General features: G+C 37.5%; 1 protein-coding gene across 3 annotated transcripts in view; it reads right to left on the reverse strand.

Annotated features, from left to right (window-relative positions):
• Ctnna3 (catenin alpha 3) overlaps positions 1-26,443 on the reverse strand; it is a 1,520,222-nt gene that overhangs the window by 446,756 nt on the left and 1,047,023 nt on the right.

A 26,443-nucleotide genomic window follows, 5' to 3' on the forward strand; every position in this document is an offset into this window, starting at 1 on the left:
CCATCTACCTACTTCCTCCTGCATCCCTGCCCTGGCATGCCTCTACAATGGGGCATCAAGCCTTCACAGGACCAAGGGCCTCTTCTCCCATTGATGCCTGTCAAGGCCATCCTCTGTTACATGTGCAATGGAAGCCATGGGTTGTTCCATGTGTACTCTTTAGTTAGTGGTTAAGTCTCTGGGAGGCATGAGGCGTCTGGTTGGTTGGTTGATATTGTTGTTCTTCATATGGGGTTGCAAACCCCTTCAGCTACTTCAGTCCTTTCTCTAATTTCTCCATTAGAGACTCTGTTCTCAGTCCAATGGTTCGCTGTGAGCATCTACCTCTATATTTGTCAGGCTATGGCAGAGCTTCTCAGGAGATAACTATATCAGGCTCACTTCAGCATGCACTTCTTGGCATCCAAAATAGTGTCTGGGTTTGGTGACTGTATGTGGAAGGAACCCCCAGGTGTGCCAATCTCTGGAAGGCCTTTTCTTCAGGCTCTGCTCCACATTTTCTCTCGGTATTTCCTCCTGTGAGTATTTTGTTCTCCTTTCTAAGAAGGACTGAAGTGTCCACATCTTCATTCTTCTTGAGCTTCATGTGTTCTGTAAATTGTATCTTTGATATTCTGAACTTATGGACTTATCAGTGAGTGCATACCATGTGTGTTATTTTGTGATTGGGTTACCTCATTCAGGATGATATTTTCTAGTCCCCTCTATTGCCCTAAGAATTTCATGAAGTCATTGTTGATAATACTACAATAGTTGCATAGTACTCTATTATGTAAATGTCCCACATTTTCTGTATCCATTCCTCTGTTGAAAGACATCCAGCTTCTGGCTATTATAAATAAGGCTGGTATGAAAATAGTGGAACATGTATTCTTATTACATGTTAGAGCAAAAAAAATCAGGAATTCAAGGCCCATACCTAAACACAATAAAAGCAATACACAGTAAACCAGTAGCCAACACCAAACTAAATGGAAAGAAACTTGAAGCAATCCCACTAAAATCAGGGACTAGACAAGACTGCCAACTCTCTCTCTACTTATTCAATATAGTACTTGAATTCTTAGCCAGAGTAATCAGACAACAAAAAGAGGTCAAAGAGATACAGATTGGAAATGAAGAAGTCAAAACATCACTATTTATAAATGATACAATAGTGTACTTAAGTGAGCCCAAAAATTCCACCAGAGAACTCCTAAACCTGATAAAAAAACTTCAGCAAAGTGATTGGATATAAAATTATAGCCTTCCTCTACTCAATAGATAAACAGGCTAAGAAAGAAATTAGGGAAATGACAGCCTCTACAATAGTCACAAATAATATATAATACTTTCGTGTGACTCTAACCAAGCAAGTGAAGGATCTGTATGGAACAAACTTCAAGTCTCTGAAGAAAGAAATCAAGGAAGATTTCAGAAGATGGAAAGATCTCCCATGCTCATGGATTGGCAAGATTAATATTGTAAAAATAGCCATCTTGCTGAAAGCAATCTACAGATTCAATGCAATCCCCATCAAAATTCCAACTGAATTCTTCATGGAGTTAGAAAGAACAATTTGCAAATTCATTTGGCATAATAAAAAAACCCAGGATAGGGAAAACTATTCTCCACAATAATAGAACTTCTGGGGCAATCACCATCTCTGACAAAGCAATAGTGATAAAAACTGTATGATATTGGTGCTGAGACAGGCAGGTAGATCAATGGAATAGAATTAAAGAACCAGAAATGAACCCATACATCTATGATCACTTGATTTTTGACAAAGGAGGTAAAACCATCCAGTGGAAAAAAGGCAGCATTTTCAACAAATATGCTAAAACAAAAAAAATTAGAAATCCAAGGCCCATACCTAAACACAACTGGAGGTCATCATGTAGAAGAATGCAAATCGATCCATTCTTATTGCCCTGTACAAAGCTCAAGTCCAAGTGGATCAAGGACCTCCACATCAAACCTGATCTACTGAATCTAATAGAAGAGAAAGTGGGTAAGAGCCTTGAACACATGGGCAAGTGGGTGGGTGATCGAGAATGGACAAATGAGACTTCATAAAATTGTAAAACATCTATAGCCAAAGGATGCTGTCAATAGGATAAAATGGCAACCAACAGATTGAGAAAAGATCTTTACCAATCTTATATCCAGTAGAGGGCTAATATCCAATGTATACAAAGAACTCAAGAAGTTAGATTCCAGAGAACCAAATAACCCTATAAAAATGGGGTAGACAGCTAAACAGAGAATTCTCAACTGATGAATATCGCCTGGCTGCGAAACAACTGAAGAAATGTTCTACATTCTTAGTCATCAGGGAAATGCAAATCAAAACAACCCTGAGATTCTGCCTCATACAAGTCAGAGTGGCTAAGAACAAAAACTTAAGTGACAGCAGATGCTGGCAAGGCTATGGAGCCTAGACTCTTATGGCTTCATAAATTAATTCCAGAGTGTTTAAAGAAACAACAACACTTAGCAAGTTTTTATTAAAAAAAATGGAGATAAAAATTTTTCTTGAGCCACGAGATGATTCAACAGATGAAGATGGCTGCTGTGTGTGCCTGGTGACTAGAGTATGATGCCTGGAATCCATCTAATGGGAAGAGTGAATCAGTTCAAACAGTTGTCCCCTGCCGTCTACATGCTCACTATCCAGGTGTACATGCAATAAACAAGTTACAATACAATCATACACACACAGAGAGAAAGCAGAGATAGGTAGAAGAGAGGAGAGAAAGAAAAGTCAAACTCTAAATCTATTTAATAAATACAACATGATTTAAACCCAAATGACTATACTATGAAAGAAGAAAGCACAGGGTAATGTCTCTTACAAACATACATGTCAAAATCCTCAACACATGCCCATCAACTGTGTTGAACTATACACATAAGGGAGCATGAAGCATCACCCTGTAGGATTTACCGCTGCAATGCATGTTGTAATGCCATTACCTGATGGGCAGAGTACACTGAACCTGCATGACCATCTCAATGTGAGCATAGATTGCTAGACAAAACCCAACATCCTTTCTTTATTAAAAAAGAAAAGAAACTGAATAAATTGATTATATAAGGAATGTAATTCAACATATTAATAGCCTCAGATACAAACCTACAGATGGCATAATTTCAGTGGGAAACTTGAAAGCTTCCCCCCAAGGTCAAAAAGTCAACTCCTGTCAATTCCATGAATATGATGCTAGGAGATTATGTGAGAATAACAAAGCAAAAGAAAATGGCGAAACGAACCAAGGAGGTAAAAAAGAAATGCTAACGTTTTTCCTGAAAGTATTATCTTTTTTATTAATTATTTTACTTTTTTACTTTACATCCCAATTACATCCTCCCTGTCTCCCTTCTTCCCGTTCCACCCTCCTATCTCCTATTTCCTTCTCTCTTCACTTTCTCCTCAGAGGAGGTGTGTCCCCAATCCTCCAGGTTCCAACCCACCTAGGTACATCTTAAATGTAGAATATTCTAAAACTTTTACATCCTATCCCCAAGAGTTATAATTTATGAACACGTTCAACAAAAATTAAGATATAAAAGGAACATGCCCAAATGAATTCATTTTCAGAATATTCATAATAAACTAAGAAATTAAGGGAAAATCTTATTCACAGTAAGTACCAACTTAAGTTAAGAGAAAGAAGTTAAGGAAGGAGAAAGAAGAATAATATGGAAGACTATGAAATATCAGTGCAAACATGGGAAGAGAATACAAATATATTCAAAATTAGCTCATGCTAACAGCTTAGGAAGTTGGTAGTTCTAAAAAATGCTTACTACAGGAATTGATGCATATGTTGTGAAATTCTTATAGCAGTCCCTATAATACCATACACACACACACACACACACACACACACACACACACACACACACACCTCATCTATTATGAATAGAGTACGTAAACCCTGCAAATACTAAAAATAGAATCCTACATGATGTAGCAATCTGTGGGACTTAAAACCGTGTCAGGAAGTTTGGTAAAGCAGGTCAAGACCTTGAGACTCGGTGGGCACACACCTGAGGCTTAGGTGACTCCCAGCTCCCTGCCAGACTCTTGTCTTGGAACATGTGTCATGCTTCTCACATAAAAGAGATGTAACCTGTGGTCACATAGGCCCAAAGCAGAGTTCTCCATGCTCATGAGGTCCCTAGAGGCCTGGAGGGCTTAGCCAATAAGCTTCCCTTCCCAGACATTCCTCCCTGCAAGAGGTATTTAACCTCAGGTCCATCCTGAGAAGTGGGGTATGGTTTTTCCGCATCCACTTTCTACGGTGACAATAAACTGTTTACAGCCATGGACAGTCTCTTTTCATCAAGATCCACCATGGGGAACCATGAAGAAAGCTTTAGCCTACTGAGCTGCAGCCTAATCTCCCATAGGAGAAGGCCTGACCACGCCCAGCTACCATCACTGCCACCAAACATTGGTAAGTGTAGTGAAACTCTCCATGTTCCACCTTCCAAAGCAGCTGTGCCCTGTGGCATATCCGAAGAAGACTTGCAACCCTACAGAATCCGACATCGGAGGAATATAAACAAAGGCACTGACAACATCTCAATGGCAGCTTGGTGTGTGAATGTGTATACCAGAATTGTTCATGGAGGTGGGCAGGAAAAAAAAGCCGAGTGATTAACAGTCCATAAAACTCTTGCCATTTACAACAACACTGATAACCCTGCAGATCCTCATGAGAAAGGAAATAACCCCAGCTTGGAAGAGTATAGGCTGCTTTGTCACTTATCTGTGGCATGTAAAATAGTCACACTGAGAGACGCAGAGAGCAGAATCATGATTGGCAGGGCTCTGTTTAGGGGGAGATGTTCCCATTGGTCAGATGGTACAAGCTTTTGGTTGTGAAGCAGATAACATAGTGTGAGGTGCTCAAAGCATAACATAATGACAGTGAAGATACGTCATTTTATGTGCTTGAAATTCACCGAGAACGGGTTGTTTTTTATTACTTAATGAAATTTGTTATAATTATATAATTATGATAGAATATTTTCTCAGTCTCCATCTTCCCTACTCCTCTTTCAAATTCATGTCCTCTTATTCATTCTTACTGCTATATCTATACAGAAATAAACATACATATTCAACCTGCTGAGTTCACTTAGGTTTCCTAGGTGTACAGATGTTAGAGATGGCCACGGAGCACACATGAACCTATAATGTGATGCGGGCTAATTGGACTACGGAAATGAGTGTATACCATGTGTGCCTTGTATACTTCAGCATACTCAAATTCTTATTCGTCTTTTAATTGTTTAGAAACAAAATCTTTGAGACCAATGCTGGCTGCTGAATAACTCCAATCCTCCTTCACTAGTGTGATTGAATTTAGAAAACTGAAGCTTAAATTTAAATTTGGGATATATTGGAGGATATCAGAAAAGAATCATAAGTGAAAACTTTTTTCAATAATTTTAAAAATTAATTCATTTTGAGATTATAATTAAATTATCTCACCTTTCTCCTTCCCTCTTTCAAACCATCTTATATAGATAAAAACTATTCTTCTTTTTGAGATTATAATTACATTTCTCCCTTTCCATTCCTCCCTCCAAATCTTTTCATATATCCCTTCTTGCTCTCTCTCCCTCCCTCCCTCACTCTTTCTCCCCTTCCTCCCTCCCCACTCCCTTCCCCCTCTCTCTAAGTGTTCCTCTCTTGGTGGGCTTGGTGTATGTATGTGTTTCTGTCTGCCTGTTTTTCTGTGCCTCTCCATCTCTGTCTCTCTGCGTGTCTATCTTTCTGTTTCTCTGTGTTTCTACAATTCTGTGTCTCTGTGTCTCTTTGTGTCTCTGGTTCTGTCTTTCTCTGTTTCACTTAGGGTATGTGTCTATCTCTCTGTCTCTCTTATGTCTCTGCATCTCTAGGTCTATCTATCTGTCTCTTGGTGTGTGTGTGTGTGTGTATGTGTGTATGTGTGTGTGTCTTTCTGTGTCTCTCTGTCTCTGTCTCTGTCTCTGTCTTTGTCTGTCTGTCTGTCTGTCTGTCTCTCTCTCTCTCTCTCACACACACACACACACACACACACACACACTCCTTAATTTAACTTGTTCAGAATGTATAACGTTTCTCATAAAATCTATGTTTTCAGAGCAGACTATTTGGTATTATATAGTCAATTGGTGTGTTGTTCCCTGGAGAAGACTATTTCCTCACCTTTCACCACTCCTTAGTTGCCTGTTGTTGTTGTGTCAGGGTGATCCCTTCCCTGTCCATTCTTGGTGTCATCCTTCATCAGCTCAAGTGAAGTTCCTGGACAGCTCCCATGAAAACCCTCTTGCAAACAGCCAACATTTCACCAGCCGTCAGCAAGATATGCTCAATGTAGCCACTAAGGCCAGTGGTTAGCTATGCCCTGCCACTATAATGAGTCTGGGAACTACCTTCCATAAACATCAAATTGTCTACTAAAATTGTTCCCTCTGAATTTGGTGACTCCTCTGGTCCTTATTAAGAACTACCTATTAGCAACTGTACACAAATCAGCATTATACAAATACTGTAATTGATAAATACACAACTCTTTCCCATTTGTATGAAAATCACCAGAAACAACTACAATGATATTGCAGAAAAATTGTCTTTCTCCCTCTATGACTAGCAATAAGAATCAAGGAATTCTACATACTTAGACATAAAATCATTTAGGGATCAATTAGGCAGATATTACAAGTGAGCAAAACCAACTTTCAGAATATCCTAGCTACTCCACACACAGTTAATACTATAATAAATATTTTAACACCATTACCACTTTATAAAATTAATATAATAATCCTCACAACAGAGAACTGAACCAATGCAAAACATCACCTGCATTTTGTTAATAGTTTGGTGTTGATGAAAATAATATAGAATTGCCATGAGCAGTTTTGCTGTAGTGAAAATTTTCTGATTGGAATACCATTGGAACTCATGATTAAAGAAAATATTTGTCCCTACAGCATAGCATAACCCAGAAAGACAATGCTGAAGCGTAGCTATTTGATGTTAAGCAGTAGACATCGTGGAAATAAAATATTTTCTTTACAAAGCTTCTTAATAAGTTATGTATAAGTGACTCACACATATACAAAGGAAACATAAAAGTTTGGAGGAAGATACCAGAAAAGGAAAAAAAACACAATTAAAAAATTCTGATAAAAAAGGCTTGCAACAATATTGGAATATATGATCTATAAAATAATGGTGCTAAGTATGCCAAAGGAAGAAAAGCAGACAGACAGCAATGAATGGTGACTCATTCAGACTAAACAAAAATGTCATTCAGTGATGACAAAGAGGAAGTTCTCATTTATTTGAGGTATATAGGAACAATTTGACTTGACCTTTGGAACAGATAGGATAAAACTATTGAATCAGAGCTGTTTCCTCTGGAGGTGTTTTTGACTGCATTGATGAGCCAAGGAGACTGACCACACATTGGAGGCTACTCAATGGTTTGGCAAAAGCCAAGTGCTGCTCAAAACAATTAATCCAACTTTATGCATAATGAGAAATCACAAAGGCAATCTTAGTACATCCCACGGACAACTCATAAGATAGTCATGTACTTTTCAAAATAGTCATTGCAAAAAAATATATTTAGAACTGATGTATGGAAAAAAAGCATAGCCAAGGTCTTCTGCACATTTCGAGACTGAATGGTAAAAATGGATGGAATGGAAGAGGGCCTTCTAATGGGGAGGATGAAGGATCAGAAAATCCCTTATGCTATTTATTTCTTTACATAATAGCCTTCATTTCATATGTTTATACATATGCATAAGCATGTACATACAAAACTGTTAACTTTTTCTCTTTCACTTTTTGTCTCTCTTACCTTCTCTTTCTCTTTCCCTTTCTTCTTCCTTCTCTCTAAAACACACAGAGCTACAACTGTGATCACTGCAGCTTTATTCATAACAACCAGAAACTCAACTGAAGAATGGATAAAGAAAATGTGAACCATCTGCACAATGGAGTATTGTTCAGCTGTACAGGAAGGAATGGCATCATGAAATTTGCAGGCAAGTGGGTGAAACTAAAAAAAAAAGTCCTAAGTGAAGTAACATAACCACAAAAGACAAATATGGTATATATTCACTTAGAAGTGTGTATTTTCTATTAAGTGAATGATAATTAAGCCATACTCTATTGTCCCAGCAATAAGGGACAATAGGGATGGTACTAGGGAAAAACAAGGACCTTCCTGGGAAGGCGAAAAATAGGGCAAATTTTCAGGAGAACTGAGAATGGCTGGTGATGGGAGTATAAAGGGTTAGGTTATGGGGGATGGAGGGAGAGAGAGAGAGAGATAGATCCAGGTAGGGGAGCATTGGGAAGTGAAGAAACGTAGTGAGGTAGAATCGCCCTGAAATCTTGAGCATGACCCTAGTGATGCCTCCTAGTAATGGAGGGTATGAAGCCTGGACTCACCATCTTTTGCAGCCAGGCAAGGTGGGTTACATTTGGTTAAGTTGTTGACTGACAAGGTACAGTGAAGATCCTAAAACTACCCAGGCTGATGCTATAACAGGAGCTCAGCCTTTAAAATCTGACAGCAGGAGCCCTTATTGCCAAGGGCAATATTCACATAGACCATTGCATGTAGAGAGTTCAAGCTGGTACCTGCATGAAACATTCACCCCCTACATCCTAGTCTCTTTAGCATGGGAAGGAAGTCTGCAGTCTATGGGAAAAAGAAGCCTGAGTACCAACTCAGCCACTAAGCCTACAATCTGTCCTGCCTACAAATGTGCTGGGGCAAAGAGGGCGCATAACTTGTGGCCAACCAATATCTGGTTTAATATGTGGCCCATTCCATGAGAAGAAGCCCATACTAGACACTACCTGGATGGATAGAAATAGGAGACAAGATAGCCTAGAGACCTAGGGCAGAACAAAACACAGCTGGAAAAAGAACAATGACATGAATTTTAATGATGTTACTCTATACTTATAGATTAGTGCCTTGTCCAGTCATCCATCATAGAGCCTTCCCCTGGCAGCAAATAAGAGAACAGGAACCCACAACAGACATTATACGGAGGGAGAGAGAGAGAGAGGGAGGGAGAGAAAGGGGGAGGAGGGAGGGAGGGACAGGGAGAAAGAGAGAGAGAGAGAGAGAGAGAGAGAGAGAGAGAGAGAGAGAGAGAGAGAGAGAGAGAGAGAGAGAGAGAAAAGAGTCTAAATTGGCTATCACCATCAGGCTTGAGATTGGGAAACACTGTGAAAGATAAACAGGAAAGATTGTAGGAGTCAGACAGGATGGAGAGCACCAGGGGACCATGGCCCTCCAAATCAATGAAGCACAGCTCATATGGTCTCACAGAGCCTGAAACAGCAAGTACTAGGTTTCCGTGAATCGGCACCCGATTCTCTAAATATATGTTATAGCTATTAGCTTGGAGTGTTTGTGGGACTTCTAACAGTGGGAACAGGAGTGTCTCTGACTCTTTTGACTAATCTTGAGACTCTTTTCATCCTATTGAGTAGCCTTGTCCAATCTTGATATGAGATTGCCTTGTCTTATCATACCTTCTTTTGTCCTGTTTGATTGTGATCAAATGGAGGATTGCTCCTTTCTGGAGATGAAATGAGAGATCTGGGAGAGAGGGGAGGTATTAGGGGGATTTGGGGAAAGTGGAAGGTAGGAAAAACTGTACTCTGAATCCATTTTTAATCAAAATAGAAAATAAAACATAGAGAACTAAGATGATATGTCACACATAAAGTTTCCATCCTGTTCTCTTTCATAAAATTAAATACATCCTTTTGAAGAGCTTAGCTGTGCTACATTACCATGCATGTCTATTTTAGAAAGGAATGAGAGCTTTGATCTCATGGAACCTTCTTTAAAGTCTAACAACTATAATTTCCCAGAGCAAGAGATTTTAGAAGTCAGGTATAGAAAACTATTAACTCTTGATCCTACCCCAACTAAAGATTGGCAAACCTGATCTAAAAATACCACACTGTTGGGTCCTACCATGTTCTGTAGACACAGGGAATGATAATTTCCAACATTTGAATAAACAATCTTTGTAATAGAATTTCACACTCAGCCCAGATTTACTTGCATGGTTAATATTCAGTAAGAATTAAGAAAATGGATGATCCTGTTTCTCACTGTATTTAAACTGGCTAATGTATATGTTCCAAGTCTGGTTTACTTTTGAGGTCTTACTTTGTGGAGTCTCTTGTATAATTTTGGAGATAACCATAACTTCTGAAACATGTATGAGTAAATTTCTTATTTTACATTTTTATATTATTTTGTAAATTTCTAATATCTCCCTATTTTTATTTACATAATCCTTAAAATATTTCACAGAAAAGGTATTTGCTTGCTATATGTTTTTAATTTTTAATATAAAAGTTTTAAAAGCAATGTTAAATGTTAAAAATCAAAAAGAGACAAGAACATATTCACTTAAATTGATAGATTTACACCCTTTACACTAAGATAGCTTTTCAAGCATAAAAGGAAGATTATTTCAACATGATGTAATCAATGTGTGTGTGTGTGTGTGTGTGTGTGTAGATGAAGACTGTCAATGTATTAATAAAGATTTATATAAACTCATAAACCATGTGTGGTTTAATATTGAAAAAGAGTAATCTTCAAAAGAGACCTTTAATATGTTTAGGGAAGTTCTCATTGTTATTTTCCTGATCAAATTCCTTTGCTTGTGGACTCAAGCAGTGAGTGAACAGGAAATTATTGCTAAATCAAAATAAAATTCATCAGACCCATGTGTCTTTTCTCTTTTTCCAGGCTCTATATGAAGAAAACCTTCTGGACAGAACATTTAGTTAGAAATCTAGGCTCCTACTATCTGCTTTAAAGTTTACAAAATAAAAGAAAAACATGATTAAGAAGCTATGGGAAAACACTAAATTTGCGGAGAATCAGCAACATCTGTTCCAATGCATGTACATGTACACTTACACAGTATCTGTTCTAACACATGTACAGTCATGTGCATGCACACACACACACACACACAGACACACACACACCCCACTATGTTTAATCCATCACCCTGTAAAAATTTATGTCCCACAAATGTTCACAGTAAGATAATATGTTGTTCATTGTTCAGTGTTTGGAAAAGATCACATAAATATGGGTCGCAAGGTCTTGTGGTCAATACAAACAAAATGTCCGGTTGTATGAGTTCATCTCAAATTTGTGCCATCCAGGAGTAATAGTTTATAAGATGTCATCAAAATCCTCTCCAGATACATATGGACAATCCTGAAAACTTCCATTGGACATATTTATTCAAACCCACAAGAACTCACAAGTTAGAGTATAATGAACATTTAGTTTTTAATTGCTAAACAATAAACAACAAAATATGTAAGAAGCACATGAATGGCATGAATAGAGTCTCTTTGTTGTGAATGTCCCTTTTGTTTCTCATTTCAGTTGTTTGTATTGTTCTAGGACCCGGTAGCTTGCTGTCCAGCCTTGTGGGCCTCATATCCCCTATGTAGCCCAATAGGACATCAAACGTACAGCAATCCTCAAACCTAAGAATTCAGTACTGATTCTGGAATAGTGAAATATTTTAGTCTTAAAGTAACTTCTACCCATAAAGACCCATTATAGAGCCTTTCTTCTTCTTACTTTTCCCTAATTAATCTACCAGGGATTACCCTTACTCTCTCTCTGCTCACCTGTCATTATTACAATATACTAACCTGTTAATGGTCCACTAGTTTTTCAAGCATATTACTTTCTCTTCCCTAAACAGAAATAGATTTGCTAATCAGCACTGTTTTCTATCTGTGGTGGTTTGAATATGCTTGGCCCAGGGAGTGGCACTATTTGGAGGTGCCTTGCTGGAGTAGGTTTGACCAAGTGAGTCATGGTGGGCATAGGCTTTTAGATACTTGTCCTATCTGCCTGGAAGCCAGCCTTCGGATGAAGATATAGAACTTTCAGCTCTTCTAAACCAATGTCTGCTTGGTTGCTGCCATGCTTTTGCCTCGATAACAATAGACTGAACCTTTGAACCTATAAGCCAGCCTTAATTAAATGTTGTCCCTTATAAGAGTTGGCCTGGTCATGGTGTCTGTTCACAGAACTGGAAACCCTCAGACTCTATCCTTCTCTTGTTTCCTACAAAGAAATATGGACTGTATGAAATGTATTGGAAATCCCCACATACCACTCTTTTATGCAAATTCTTTCATCTATTGCTCTAGTAGAAAATCCAAAATAGAAGCTTACCATAGGAAGGTTGCTTGCAGGGAATTAATCACAGTCCTTGTTGCACGTGGTCACCTTTTGCTAAACATCTATTGTAGATGCTGCTGAATTTCTACAACTGGTATTAACAGCAACTTATACCCCTCCAAATGTTTTTGAAACCTTTAAAAATGAAGGACATTCCCTTCAATTTCTAAACACTCCGTTTATCCCTGTGGCTCCACAAAATAAGTGGAAGTCGTGCTCCATCAGCATCTGCCACTCGCTTACAATTCTGGGATGTGATTTGGCTAGGTAGAGGCTTGAAGTAAGTTAGAACAGTCAGGCACTATGCCTCCAATTGGACTTCCATTCCAGTAACCATAGCTGTTTTAACCCCATCCAGTTTAAAGATCATCCTTCTTGATAGAAAAAGGCAGAAACAACATAGGAGTTGAATGGTTCTGTGATTCTTTGCTTTGTCATCTGATTTCCCACCATCTGGCTTGAGCAGTTGGGTTCGACCCTCTCTCTAGTCTTCCTGTACACCAAAAAGAGGTTTGCACAACTTGTATCGAAAAGGGAATTGAAAACTGCTGTGCACACAGAAAATGGAATGGAGAAGCACAGATCGTATCTAGTGAAATGGGAAGTGCAGTGAGAATATTACTAATTGCCAGATCCACTTTACAAAGAACAAAAAGGCACGGATGAGGCAAGCAGGAGAAATATATTTGTGTGGAACAATTAGAAGATCAGTGGCAACACAATTATGAAACAGGAAACTAATGTTCTCTCCAAGCATGTTTCCGCCTCCAATTAATAACTCGTGGGATGTACCATAGAAAAGAACTTTATAATCTCATTTTCACTTCTATTATAAATCCACAGTGAAAGCCAGACCAAAGAGCTACAAAGGCAAACTAATCACAGAGCAGACAATGGCTGTCTGGACCTGAAGGCTGAAATAATTCTCCCAAATCTACATTCACCTGTTCTTCCTAGTACTTGCATGGCACTGGTTAGGGAAGTAATAGTTTCCATGTCTCTGTCCACTTAGCTTCTTTAAGAGTCAATATTAAACATTCACCTGGTTTTAAAATCTGGTAGACATATGCCTAAAACCTTCCAATGTTCTGGATACAAGTCTTCCATGGAGAAGTGGAAGCCACAATTGTCATTAATGGTGTTTCAACGATTCAATAAAGTGAGAAGGTTTTAAATGACTAAAAAGTGATCACAACTACCAACTGAGCAAGAAGAAGCATAATGTAAACACTGCCACGTGGCATACATATATATGAAATAAATATATATGAAAGAAGTGAAAGGAATATATGATACATGACATATGATTGGTTGATATATGATAGATTATATATACCATATATTTATCATATATACCATTTATTATACACTATTTCAGATACTATAAGAAACCAGAGTTTTTAATATTGTGATCACCTTATAAGACTTAATGCCCATGGTTCTTCTAAAATCCCGTACAAACTTATGTCTGTTTGCAGTTCACGTCAATGAAGAACTCAGTTACTTGTTAATGGTGTACTTAGAATAACAGAGAGACATTTTGTCCTCTAAGACCAACAGAAGAGGAATAGGAGCTGAAGTAAGGGAAATACTTGAGAAATTAGAAGAAAACATAATAAAAGCAATGCCTATGTAAACATGGAAGAAGTTTGAAAATGCATTTGCAAGGAACTTTGATTTATTACTGGCAGACTGAGTGGCGTAGTTCCTGTGTTATGTATCTGCATAAACATTACCTTTTAAATTTTAACAAATTATGCTAAGGCTGACATGGCAACATGTACCTGTAACTCCAACACTCAGGAGGCTTAGGGTACACAATTGCTAATCCAAAGCTGGTATAGGCTAGAAATTATGATCTTGTCTCAAATACTATTTTCTCATGGATAAATTACTATTCTTATTTTTAATAACTAATCAAAAGATGAGAAGCAATCATTTCAAGGCTAATAAATGAAAGGTGGCATGTTAAAATTAGCAACCTCCATTGCAAGATTACTAAGTAAACTCTTCATCATTCTATTTTAATATCCTCCAATATGGATCAAATATATATATATATACACATATATATGCATATATATGTGTGTCTGCATGTTTATGTGCATGAGTATGTGTATATTATGTATTTGATGTATATGAATATGTAGTATACGTGTATGTATGTGCTGTATTATACTTGTATATTAATACATAACTATTTTCACTAGAGTATCATGCCTTAGATATAAACCTCCATGGCTCAGGATGATTAAAGGATCCCTTTCACCATAAGTATTAAGCCACACCACTTATTCTCAGTGTTCTTTATCCTTCCCATCAATTTAATATTTATATTGTAGAAATAACTTCTTCGAGGATAGAAAAGTAAATAAATAACCTTAATTTAAACATATCAAATTAATGAGTGTGGACAAAGTTAATATTTACATATATCTTAAATATTATATAGATAAAGCTCTATCAAAATATGGACATAAACTTAGTATTATCAAGGAGAAATGATATCAAGGGACTACGTCTGATGAAGAACAATTCATAGCTGGTTTATTTCATTAGTGGTTAGAGCTACAGATGTCGATGTATTACTAATCAACAGCACAGTTCTGAGTATTTGCACAGCACCCACTACTACAAGACCACAAGAATATCTGTGTAATTGAGAACTTTAGCTAAGCTTTAGTGTAGCGAAAAAGAACACTATATCGGAGTTTCATCTTGTAGGAACTTAGCTCGTTTATGGAAGCTCCTTCCATTACAAGGTAATGACAGCAATTTAAGACAATTTCCTAGCAACTCTGCAGGACATAGAAGTGGATAAAAGATCATATTTTTTACATTATTTCTTGTATCATTTTCATATATTCCTCTAGTTAATTAGACATTTAGCTAAATAATACACACAATAGAGGACATAATGGAAACCATTTATGACAGCCCAAGGAAACGATAGTTAGCATTACCATTTCTATACTGAAATCATGGCAATACCAAAAAAAAAAAAAAGAGATAAGTTTCAAAATGTCATAGAACACTCTGATAGTATAGTAGGTTTCATCAGGAAATAACCATATTATGTTCAAAATAAAAGAAGAAAAGTCCTACTTAAGTGGTTGTATAATGGTGGAATTTTGCTGAATGTGATAAGGTTAGGACATATTATTTTCTTTTAGTTATGAACAAACTGTATCTGACTGGCATATCTTATTACACATGTGAGATGACAATGGCCATCTTAATATGAAGGCACCGGAACGATAGAGAACTGTAAACTCTTCAGCTTTCTGTGGAAGCACATCGCAAGCCAACAACAGGGCAAACTAAACAATTCTCCATCTCACAACACATAATTTTCTGTTGGGACATATTTCAAAAGGAAGAGAACAGAGAACGAGTTGGAATAATACCAATCATAAAGCAGAGAAAGGCAGAAAGGAGAAGCCTGTTAGCAATTGCATTATCCTTGCAGATAAACTATGTATCAGAAGGCCACGCCTACAGCTCTCTCCTCTTGGGACCAACTCCCAAATCCATATGATGCAACAATGTTTTAAATTTGGTCCTAAAATAAATGATCACTCTCTCAGTAAAAAAAAAAATAAAATAAAAAGGAAAAAAAGTAGAAATGTGACAATTATTAGCAGTGGGTGTAGCCTAAATTTAGTTCCAAAATATATTTTTCTTAGTTCTGTTCAAGAAATAAATATAACATTAATGATAATTGTCTTATTGTTTTTATTTTTAATTAACATAGCAAATTTGAAAATTTATGCCCCACAGAAATACTTTATTTTATATGTGGGGCCAAATGCAGAGACATGAGGAAATCAACATGAAAATAAGCTTCCTGACAAGATCTAATTGCTTGTCTCTGGCCAACAAAAAAAGGAATTTTTACTTACTACTTGAAGTTGACGACAGTTTGGTAGTGGTTGGCCAGCACACATTAAAGGTGTAGCAAAAGGACAATATTTTCATTTAATTTCCTCCATTTATTCTTAAGAGAATTCAAATTTCCCCCACTGCTATCATGAAAACCATACAGGTTCATGTCATAAAGTGTTTGAAAGACATAAATCACACATTGCCTTACTTGTTAGTGCCTAATTAAGCAGAAAAAATTAAGTTCAGTGAATTACAAAATCAAATTTAAAACACATCAGATTTTACATTATGAAATAAAGATCCGGGCACGAAAACCTTTAGCAATTAGGAAATGAGTTTCATATTCTACATTGGTGAAAGGCACGGAGTGAGTATTCCATGCAATTACAGAGCTGGAGGAGAACTTGATTTGGAAGCAATACTATACCAACAAGAAAATCACTTTGCATAGCTAGACTGAAATTTTGCAGCCTGTCTTGAATACTTATGTTAGAAAAGCTTTCTCCTTTTGCTGGGTGTCTGGAGTAAACTATTAAGTGGAGTCTTTCCTAGATCACTACTGGAAGCTTTGTTCTTTGGTATGAGTTTACATAAAATGAACTCAATTAAAATTTGCCAATCATCTGCAGAACTGATACATACGGACCCACAATGCAGTGGGATGTGAGAATCTGCACTGAGCCACACAAGCCTGTGGCTTCTTTACCTGACTTCATTCTTCGTCAGTCTGGTGTGTTAGGTGGTCCCAACACCTTCACCCTTTCAATTAACTGTTCTTCCAGAATATTAGTGAACTCTCGTGGGGGGAGGAGCATCTCATTTCCCGACATAAACCACTGTTCAATCTCGGTCAGAAGACTCTCATTCTGCCTCATTGCAATCACGCTGTGTACGGAACAGCAAACATTCATATAGGAAATGACTTGGATATTTTATTAATTCTTTGATTCAACAACTGAAACAGCAACAAACTGAACGAATTACCGGTCTAAACTCTGTCTAGAAGTAATAGCACTGCCATTTCTGTAATAAAGATTTTGGTCCACTGAGGAAATCTTTGTGCCTATACATTAAGCATAATCACACTTACTCGAACTACCCTAGGTATAGCACGAAATGAGGAAGAACCTATGGGGCTATCGAATGCTTCCAAGTTGATGGTGTGACATAAACTAGCAGCTACAATTCTTAAGAAAAACACAATTTTAAAAAATGCACAAAGACAAAGCTTACAAAAATATACACATAGTGAAGAATTTCTGTTAGAAGCATGAACATTGATGATGAGGTTAATAAATCTATTTAATAATAGAATCATTTTATGCCTAATAATAATGGATATTTAGTTAATAAAGCAGTTAAATAATAGTCTTCCTAAAACTGTAAAATTGTAATTAGCTTAATAGTTTCGATAATTTTAAACCATTCCATCAATAACATTTCAAAAAACTGAATATGATGTTAGATTATAAATCAGTGGTCAAGAAAAGTCTTATAGAATACATAAGAACTATTATGTATGGCTAACTTTAAGAACATTCAAGTCAAAGATTATATCTGTCTTAATGATTTTGCCATCAATTTCCTTGCAAGGCTTTTTATATACAATTGATTAAAGCATATAGAATCACTGTAATGCAGATAATGCAAATTTTAAAAAGATATTGATTGCACAGACATTTAACATTATGAGTATAGAATATGGAACAATGTGATATTTGAAAACATGTATGATTTTATTATTCCTCCCATAGTAACATTGGATTCTACAACATTGAATTCTGTCTCCAAAACTGAATTCTACTTATATCCTCAAGTTTAATAAACTCCTTAAAAGATTACAGAACTTGTTTACCCATTTCCCTGGAGGTCACTGAATATTTTAAAACCTTTTATTACAATTAAGTGCAAGATATTTGAAGGCATCGAGTGCATTGATGTTTTTACTTAAGGATTTAGGTAATATCCTACAATTAACATTGGACAATCCGGTATCTGTATTGAGAAAGCCTCATGCCTCAAACCAAATGATTCCCTCCCAGAAACCTTGAGTAAGTGAGCTGCATGCTGTCCTCTGGCCTCCATCTTCTGGCCCAAGACTCCCTCTCTTTCTGATTTCCCTAGGAGGCCTACAGAAGAAGGGAGGAGCAGGGACATCCAGCTTCATCCATTCCTCCACCAGTCCTCACTAGTCAGGTCCACCTAGGGCATAGTTAGCAGAAGGGAGCAGCACACTGTCCACTGACCTCCACCTTCTGGCCCACGGTTTCCTTGTTTTCTCAAAGAGCCTTGTGGTGGCCCCAGCAGAATTTACTTTCCACCTCCCCTTAGCTACTCCCCTGCTTGTCAGGTCTACCTGGGGTACAGCCAGTAGAGGTGTGCAGTGTACTGTTCCCTGAGATCAATTTTAAGGTTCACAGAGGAGTCCTGTTGGCATCAGGAACATCCAGTGGACACCAGGGACCACCAGATGGCTCAAAGAAAGAGTAAGAACACAATTAAGAGCCAGGACAGTTTGGGACCAACAGAGCCCAGCTTTTCTACTATGGCAAATCTGAGTATACAAACATAGCCAAAACACAAGAAGATGATTTATAAATTTGGCAGAGGCCTTTAAAGAGGAAATGAATCTCTTAAAGAAATACAGGAAAATACAACCAAGCAGGGAAAAGAAGTGAATAAAACTGTATAAGAACTGAAAATGGAATAGAAACAATACAGAGAACACAAACTGAGAGGATCCTGGAGAGGGAAAACCTAGGGAAAAACGAGAACTACCAATGCAAAAACCAACAGAATATGGAAGAGAGAATCTCAGGCTTAGAAGATACCATAGAAGCAATTAATATATCAGTCAAAGAAAAAACTAAATCTAAAAAGTTCATGACACAAAGCATCTATGAAATCTGGGAGACCATGAAAAAAAACCAAACAGAATAATTGGCACAGAAGAAAGGGAAGATTCCAAGCTACAAGGCCAAGAAAATATTTTCAACAAAATCATAGGAGAAAATATCCTCCAACCTAAAGAAAGATATGCCTATATACATACAAAAAGCTTACAGAACACCACATAGATTGGATCAGAAAAGAAAATCCTCTGGCCACATAATAATCAAAACACTCCAGAAAAAAAGGAAGAATATTAAAAGCCACAAAGGAAAAAAGCCAAGTAACATATAAGGGCCAAGCTATAAAAATTACATCCAGTTTCTAAACAGAGACTCTAAAAGCTACAAAGGGCCTGGGCCTAATAGACACTTAGACCACAGATATGAGCCCAGACTAGTATACCCAGCAAACCTTTCAATCACTATCGATGTACAAAATAAGATATTCTATGACAAAACCAAATTTAAACAGTATCTATTCACAAATCCAGCCATACAAAAGATACTAGGAGGAAAATTCAAATCCAAGGAAGCTAACTATATCCAAGAAAGCACAGAAAATAAACCAAAATCAGCAAAGGAAGGGAAGCGTGCACACACACACACACACACACACACACACACACACACACCACCACCACCACCACCACCACCACCACCACCAACAACAACAACAACAACGACGACAACCTCATCAAAATAACAGGAATTAACAATCACTGCTCATTAATATCTCTCAAAATCAATGAACTCAATTCCCCAACAGAAAATCCAAGGCTAACCAAATAGATGCAAAAACAGGATCCTTCATTCTACTACATAAAAGGAACACACAGCAGCAACAATACATACATTACCTCAGAATAAAGGTTTGGAAATTTTTTTTTCAAGCAAATGGACCGAAGGTGCAAGCTGGAGCAGCCATTCTTACATCTAATCAAATAGACTCCCAACCAAAACGAGAGAGAGAGAGAGAGAGAGAGAGAGAGAGAGAGAGATATGCTTTATACACATTCAAGTAAAAATCTACCAATATATCTCAGTTTTGAACATTTATGCCCCAAATGCAAGACCACCCACATTTGGAAAAGAAAAATTAATAAAACTTAAATAATAACATTTCTTTGTTTCTAAACAAAGAAATAATGAAACTAACAGAGGTTCTGCATTAAATGAACCTAACAGATATCTACAGAACATTTCACTCAAACACAGAAGAATAGACCTTCTTCTCAGCATCTCAGGGAACTTCTCCAAAATTGACCATGTACTGGGTAACAAAGCAAGCCTCAACAGATCCAACAAAATTGACCACCAGGGATTAAAGCTGGAATTCAACAACAACATAAACAACATAAAAACTGAACAACTCTCCTCAGTAACCGTCGGGTCATGGAATAAGTAAAGAATAAAACCTTTCTATGATCCAATGACAGTGAAGACACAACATACTCAAACTTTTGGGACTTAATTAAAGTCGTGCTAAGAGGAAAGTTCATAGCATTAAGCACTTTCAAAAAGAAATTGGAGATATCTCATACTAGGAACTTGAAATTACACCTGAACACTCTAGAACAAAAAGAAGCAATCACACCCAAGAGGAATAGATGGCAGGAAATAATCAAACTCAAGGCTGAAACCCATAAATAAGAAACAAAGAGAACAATACAAAGAATCAACAAAATCAAGAGCTGGCTAGACAAACTCTTAGCCAAACTAACTAGAAGGCTAATCAAACTAACTAAAAGAAAAAATATCCAAATCAACAAAATCAGAAACAAAAACCAGGACATAACAACAGGAACCAAGGAATTCCAAGGAATCACTATGTCTTACTTCAAAAGTCTGTCCTCCACAAAATCAGAAAATCTAAATGAAATGGGTGATTTTCTTGATGGATTACTAATAACCAAAATTATATCAAGATCAGGTAAACAATTAGTACTATTACCCCTAAGGAAATAGAAGCAATCATTAAAGCTCTCCCCTCCCCCAAAAAGCACAAGGTGAGATAGTTTTATCACAGAAGTCTACCAGAATTTTAAAGAAGAGCTAATACCAATACTTTTCAAGCTATGGCATATAGAAACAGAAGAACACTGCCAAACTCACTCTATGAGGCCACAGTCACAGAAAGACTAAATACACACAGAATGAACAAAGAAAAGGAATGTCAAACCATTTTTTATGAACATCATTGCAAAAAATGATAAAATACCCCTAAGTCTAATCCAGGAACACATTAAAAATAACATCCTTCGTGATCAAGCAGGCTTCATCCCAATGATGCTCCTTATATGAAAACCTATCAACGTAATCCACCATATAAACAAACTGAAATTTTTAAAGTGCATAATCATCTAATTAGATGCTGAAAAAGCTTCTGACAAAAATCCATGTTGTATACAACCATTTTGGAAATCAACTTGGTGGTTTCTCAGAAAATTGGGTATAGTTTTACCCATATCCAGCTATACCACTCATGACATATACCCAGAAGATGTCCCACTATATCTCAAGGACATTTACTCAATTATGTTCATAGCAGCTTTATTCATAATAGCCAGAAACTGGCAACAACCTAGGCGTCTCTCAATGGATAAGGAAAATGTGGTACATTTCCACAGTGTAATATTATTTAGCTATTACAAGCAAAGATATCATGAAATGTGGAGGTAAATCTTCGGAACTTGAGAACATCATCCTGAATGAGGTAACACAGACCCAGAAAGTCATACATGGATGGTATACACACATATAATTGAACATTAACCATAAAATGTGGGATAACCATACTTCTATCCACAGACCCAAAGCATCTGGGTAATAACAAGTGCCCAATGGAGGATGTGTGATTCTCTCACAGAAGGGGAAACAAAATGATCATCGGAGATGGATGGACACAGGGAACTGGGTGGAGAGGGTGTGAGGAGCAGTATGAGATGGCAATCAGATGTGGGGAGAGGGGGAGCAGGAAAGGGCTGTAACTGCAAATGGAAATCAACAAAGATATTCCTAGGACCAGCTGGAAAGCTAGGACTGTGGAGGCTAAGGCGAGTCTGTGGGGGTGATCCTACCAGAGATTCCTACCAATGAGAGATATAAAAACTGAAGTAGCTACCCTTCTGTAGCCAGGCAGGACTTCGAGCGGAAGGTGGAAGATGTCAAACGACCCACAAACCTTCAGCCCAAATTTGTCTTGCCTACAAGATGTGCGGGGATAGAGATGAAGCAGAGACTGAGCGAACAGCCAAACAAGGATTAGCACAACTTAAGACCCATCCTACAGGAGAGAGCCGAGCCCTGACACTATTAATGACTCTGTTCTATGCTTGCAAACAGGAGCCTTGCATAACTATTTCCTGAGAGGCTTCATCGAGCAGCAGATAGAAAAAGATGCAGCGATCCACAAGCAAGCATTGGGATCTGGGAGTTTTGTAGAATTGAGCAAGCCGGTGGGGGCGGGGAGAGAGTCAAAGACTCCGCAAGCTGACCTACTGAGTCAACCAACCTGGGCTCACAGAGACTGATCCACCAATCAAATAGCATGCAAAGGCTGGACCTAGATATCCTACATTTTTGTAGCAGATGTGCTGCTTGCTGTTCATTTGAACATTCTAACAATCGGAGCGGGAGCTGTCTCTAATTCTGTTGCCTGGCATTGGATCCCCTTCTTCCTCTAGCTGGACTCCATTGTTAGGGAGTGGCTATACCTAGTCCTGCTATGACGCAATGTCCCAGGGTGGGGTGGTACAGCATGGGGTCTTTGCCTTCTCTAAGAGGAAGAGTAGTGTTAATGGGGAAAGAGGTTTGTGAGGGTGGCACTTGAGAGGAGGGAGGGGGGATCTTTGATCAGTCTGTAAATTCAATAAATAAACATAGTAAAATCTTCAAGATGAAAAAAAACCTGAATATCTATCTACAAATGGATATAAAGTGATAAATTATTTATAAATTCCAGCTATTTGCACATTTAAAAAGCTGTCCTAGAGAAGCAAATTATTTGTAAGAGTGCATAATTATTGTAGAGGTGAAAATACTATTATAGACCTGGACTGTGCTTTGCATCTTACTTTAATTATCATGTGGTCCTTATAATGAGCTACTACACACTAAACCCAACAAAAGGTTGATAAGAAGTTCAAAGTAACAACTGAAAAAGGTGAGATGCAAATACTGGTTCCCATGAACCCTTTGCTGATAGAATGATAATCTTGATGGCTTTTATGACATAATCTGTTTCCACACTTGCTTTAACTGTCCTTTCGAGGTTTGTTCCCCTGTGCGTATGTTCACTGGTCCTCATTTACCCTTGAGTCTCTGGAGCGAAAGTAATATTTGTTCACTGACATAAGAAAAGATTAGCCTGTCAATTCCAAAGTGTTAATTAGATGCTTGTCTCAAGGATATCCATTTGCACATTGCTTGTGATGAGAAGAGCCCTTCGCACCAGTGGCAAAGGAAAACACTTCCATCCCCTTTGCTCCTATGGCAGAGTCATCAGTTCTCACTTGGAGTTTGCATATCCTAAGGTGGGCACTCTGCTTCTGGGAAAGGTGCTGATGAATTTGATGATCTCCATTTCCTCATCCAATGAGAGAAAGTCTGTCGTGTAGATCGTCTTATCGGGGCAAAGCTTTAATCAAAATCTGAGAGGGTAGGTTGTAAAATCCTATGGAAGGCTACACAGAGGATGTCAGTTATAGCTAGAATGAGAAACATGATAAAAACAGAGATCGAATGACCCAGCATGTGTAGAGACTGCGTTTTATCCTTTATTTGTTTACAGACAGAATTATTTTATTAAAGATTTGAAAAATTTGAAACAATACTTAAAAAAAAACCTCTGTTTTTTTCCTACCCTTATCCACGAAATGAAAGCAGGAAAATGGTATAAAATCTCACTGAATATTATTTTACAATTATGATACTATGTGTAAGAAAAGTTTGGATTTTAAAAAAAAATTAAAGTGCTTCCTTATTTTATTTTGTCTTTCTATCTATTTACTTATTAATTTACTTACTCATTTGCCTTCTCATTTGAATTTTAGACCTGGTTTTATGCAGTTCACAATGACTTGAATGCACTATGCGGCAAAGGATACTGAATGCCTGATTTCTCCTGTCCGAGCTCCCATAACAGTAAAGATGCAGGTCATACAGTGCAGCACAAAGCACCCCCCGTAAATGTTATAACTGAGATGCATGGTCAAGCATGAGAAACTCAATTGGGCGCCATTCTTTAGTGAACTTCAGGGTGAGCTCTGTTACCTATGCACACTTTTATCTGTGCTACCTGCCCTTATGCATCTATATTTAGTTTCTATTCAATTTAACTTCATCATTATAACTATTTAATAAAAGCTGAAATCATAATATGATATAGAAAATAATTGTCTGCCTCAATAATGATTAGTAGTATTTTCCACTGGTCTTATTCATATATAAATAGATAATATAATAGATGTTGGAAGCATCTAGGGCAGACTAAAGAAAGAAAACTGAAGGATAAAACATTACATTTCTCCTCCTTGGAGAAATGGAGGTCTGTAAAATCGTCTGTCCTGCTGCTGCTACAGGTGCCTTCCTTCACTGATATTGCAACCAGCTTCTTTGGGCTTCCAATGTGCTGAGAAGACCTGAGGCTTTCCAGAAATCCTGCAGGACAGACTGGGAGTGCTGAGACAAACTGACTGCCCTTGTAGAATGGGTGGTTGCTGCATTCTTGGGTTCTCCTGTGTGAGACAACCATTGTAGAACTACAAAGACCTTACAATGCAGACAGTACCCCAATCTAATATATATTCATTTGACAGCTCTGTTCCTCTGGGGTAGGCTGACTAATATGGGTCTCTCCATCTAAATATCCCAGAGAGAGAACACACATTTATTGAGGACAAAAAGAATCACTTTAAAGTCACCCCATGAACTGAGTTTGTGATCAAGAGAGAATATGACTCCTGCTTGCATACTTGCATAACTTATAATTGGCCTGGGGGCTAATAATAATAATAATAATAATAATAATATGTAAAAAGAGAAATTGGACTTGGGAGAGAGACAAGTTAGAGGGTTTTATGGAGAGAATAGGGCAAGACGGTAATGGTGAATTAAGGCTAAAATTCATCATATGCACAAATGAAGGCTCACGTAACTCTTCGTCAGTGTCGTTTGACAATATCTCTACCAGGGCACAGCAACTCTTCTGTGTTTGGTTTGCTGCATGCTGAAATCATGGTTTCTACCCTGCTCTAATGCTTGTGCACTGATGAGCGCTTTAGAAAATACGTCCTTGTTTAAGCTCATGGCCATTTGTCTTAGCAAGTAAATCTGCTGCTGCTGACTCGCTCCACTCTCGATGTGAGGGGGTCGGCAGGCAGGGGGTGGGGAGGACCTTGATGTTCATATGTATGCAAACACTCTGAATATGAGCATAATTTTCCCCATTCTACCTCAAGGATGATTTGGGACAACATTTCCCATATATAAAAAGGTTAGATTTGCTGACGTCAGAGACCATAAAAGTTTCCTTTCCAGAAACAATGTAGCAGAGTTCTTTTTAGTTCATCTTGTCTAATAATATTCATCATCAGGATTTTTTTTTATTTTTGACATCTGACATGACTCCCAAGATAACCCTTAAGTTAGTTTGGTTTTCTGGAGTGGTAGCAATGAGGTAGTTTTTTCCAGAGCAAGAGACCGGATGATTCTTTCTTTGTCAAAGCCAAATTTTCTATCAGGGTATGTTTGTAATTCCACATGATAGGGAATAGGAGGGGAAAATGAGAAAGTGTAAGAGAAAATGTATCAAATGAAAGAAATACAAAAGTATACTGTCAGTCATTAACCCGTACCACTATGAAAAGAGCTTTCTAAATTTCATCTCAAAGGCAAATAATAAAGGAAAGGTTGCCCAGTTATTACCTAGATATCATTTTAACAAAGGCCTGCAAGTCTACGTCCTGGGTACTATTCAAGGCGATTTAAACTCATCATCTTAATGTAAGATCTAATAGTACAGAGACACTTCTCTCTGTTCTATTGACTCTTATCTCTAGGAACTTGAAACAGACCAAGGCCTGATAGGACCTTATCAAATATCTGTTAATAAATATTAAGTGCAGAGATGACATAGTTATTAGCATGTTGATGGAGGCCATTTAAAAAATGAAAAAAGATCTTATTTCCAAAATATCATATGCATGAAAGGGAGGAGCAAGACAGTCAGCCCTTAATATACTTAACCCCTTTCCACTTGAATTTTTCTATATTCCTTATCCCAGTCAAAGACTAAATCTACTGCCTTGTTGTCAGACTTATAAAACAATGTAGTGGTGGAAATTGGTAGGAATGCTATGCTGTCTGTAAGAAGACAATTATTTTATTTTTTTAACTTTCCACATAGTG

The sequence above is a fragment of the Rattus norvegicus genome, chromosome 20 (assembly GCF_021556685.1).
Source record: "Rattus norvegicus strain SHRSP/BbbUtx chromosome 20, alternate assembly SHRSP_T2T, whole genome shotgun sequence".
In the NCBI taxonomy this organism is placed as follows: domain Eukaryota; kingdom Metazoa; phylum Chordata; class Mammalia; order Rodentia; family Muridae; genus Rattus; species Rattus norvegicus.